This window comes from Myxocyprinus asiaticus, chromosome 18 (assembly GCF_019703515.2).
Source record: "Myxocyprinus asiaticus isolate MX2 ecotype Aquarium Trade chromosome 18, UBuf_Myxa_2, whole genome shotgun sequence".
NCBI classification, from domain to species: domain Eukaryota; kingdom Metazoa; phylum Chordata; class Actinopteri; order Cypriniformes; family Catostomidae; genus Myxocyprinus; species Myxocyprinus asiaticus.
This window is the reverse complement of record NC_059361.1, coordinates 667,501-670,000: the sequence shown is the minus strand read 5'-3', so window position 1 is coordinate 670,000 and position 2,500 is coordinate 667,501. Positions and strand designations below refer to the sequence as shown.

Below are 2,500 nucleotides of genomic sequence, written 5' to 3'. Positions count from 1 at the left end.
GAATCAAATGTTCCTTGATATTGTGACATATAAGAGGTCTTTCTACTATAAATACATACTGTAAATTTCAGAACTCAAAACTTAATCCCCAATGCAATAAAAGCATTTATTGAAACCAAGCTGTCAAAACACCTCGTTCTCAACTTCCACGACTTCCCTACGTTATTTGGGGGCCCATTAATTCATGACCGCCTCTACAGCTCAAAAACATCAACGCCCACTTTACATCATCGCACCCTTGGCCCCGCCCACTGGTGCTTTAGTTCATAAACACAGAGAGGACAAACAAGGCCTACTGTAGCCTAACTATTCCTGAACCCAAAGGGGACACATCTGGACTATTATTTGTGTAGTTAGCGTAAGACTGATTTTAACGATGGGCATTTGTCATTCCGCCATATGGAAGCTTAAACTGATGAAAATGTTTCTGTTTCCTTGGCTTTTTTTCCAAGACCAAAAAAAATAAAAAATATGCAGTGGGGGTATCCATATCATTCAGCTGGGAAAATCTGGTCTTTAGAAGAGCTGTTTTTCCTCTTTCCTCCAACAATTCTTTCAAAAGGAGCTTAGTCCTTATAATGGAATCGGTAGAGCTTAAGCCATCATGGAAACTGTCACAGCTTCGCTCCAGAATATCCAGATATATTCATTTTTCCTTTGAGACTTCTAATACTCTGTGCTGTGTACTGTTGACAGAAGGTCTTAATATGCACTTTGCCCATGTCCCACCACTGGGTTAATTACTGAAATCTATCTCTCTCTTCTCTCTAAGATGTCCAGAAAAGTTCAAAAGAGTGAGTGATCCTGTAATAGTCTTTTATTGAAGTGCCAGTGTGATTTATAGATTTTAGGAGATAGGACAGAGACAGACAGTGAAATGTAATGATGGTTGGACTTGCGGCTTCATCATACCACGTTGGTGGAATGACCTTCCCAACTCCATCCGTGAAGCTGACTCACTTTCTGTCTTCAGGCTACAAACACATCTTTTCCATGAGCACTTAACCGTTCACTCATAAAAAAAAAAAAACTCTTGTTGCATTTTAATCTGTCTTGAATGCTATTCTGATGCTAGTGAAACTTTGTAATGCAGCACTTTTCATACCGCTGTCTCCTTAAGATGATTCACTTATGTGTTCCTCTTTCGTAATTCGCTCTGGATAAAAGCGTCTGCCAAATGAATAAATGTAAATGTAAATAACATGTAATGACAAAAAGGAAGGAGTTATGGAATTATTAAAAAATCTAGCTCTATTGCCTTTTTCAGTATAAAACCGGTCAAGCCTTTCTCCAGACATATTATCTGAGTTAGCTTTTAACTAAGTGTCCTGCTTGACCCCAGGAAAGGTCTCTCTCCACTGATCAACAAGATTATGATGATTAATTATTATATATATACAGTTGTGCTCAAAAGTTTGCATACCCTTGGAGAATTGGTAATATATGTACCATTTTTAAAGAAAACATGAGTGAGCAGGAAAAACACATTTCTTTTATTTCTTATGGGATTCATATTCAACTGTAGGTTATAACAGAATGGCACAATCATAAAACAAAACATGGCAACAAAGAACAAAATGAAATGACCCCTGTTCAAAAGTCTTCATACCCTTAGTTCTTAAAAAGTTGTCTATGAGGCCCCAAATTCTTGCAGGTGGTATAGCTGCCCATTCGTCTTGGCAAAATGCCTCCAGGTCATGCAAAGTCTTTGGTCGTCTTGCATGAACCGCACGTTTGAGATCTCCCCAGAGTGGCTCGATGATATTAAGGTCAGGAGACTGTGATGGCCACTCCAGAACCTTCACCTTTTTCTGCTGTAACCACTGGAGGGTCAACTTGGCCTTGTGCTTAGGGTCATTGTCATGCTGGAAAGTCCAAGAGCATCCCATGTGCAGCTTTCGTGCAGAAGAATGCAAATTGTCTGCCAGTATTTTCTGATAACATGCTGCATTCATCTTGCCATCAATTTTCACAAGATTCCCCGTGCCTTTAGAGCTCACACACCCCCAAAACATCAGTGAGCCACCACCATGCTTCACAGTGGGGATGGTATTCTTTTCACTATAGGCCTTGTTTACCCCTCTCCAAACATAGCATTTATGGTTGTGACCATAAAGCTCTATTTTGGTCTCGTCACTCCAAATTACAGTGTGCCAGAAGCTGTGAGGTGTGTCAAGGTGTTGTCGGGCATATTGTAACCGGGCTTTTTTGTGGCATTGGCGCAGTAAAGGCTTCTTTCTGGCAACTCGACCATGCAGCTCATTTTTGTTCAAGTATCGTCATATTGTGCTCCTTGAAACAACCACACCATCTTTTTCCAGAGCAGCCTGTATTTCTCCTGAGGTTACCTGTGGGTTTTTCTTTGTATCCCGAACAATTCTTCTGGCAGTTGTGGCTGAAATCTTTCTTGGTCTACCTGACCTTGGCTTGGTATCAAGAGATCCCCGAATTTTCCACTTCTTAATAAGTGATTGAACAGTACTGACTGGCATTTTCAAGG

General features: G+C 40.4%; 1 protein-coding gene across 1 annotated transcript in view; it reads left to right on the top strand.

Annotated features, from left to right (window-relative positions):
- LOC127456216 (protein arginine N-methyltransferase 8-B-like) overlaps positions 1-2,500 on the top strand; it is a 49,043-nt gene that overhangs the window by 30,175 nt on the left and 16,368 nt on the right. The gene's annotated exons all lie outside the window — the stretch shown is intronic.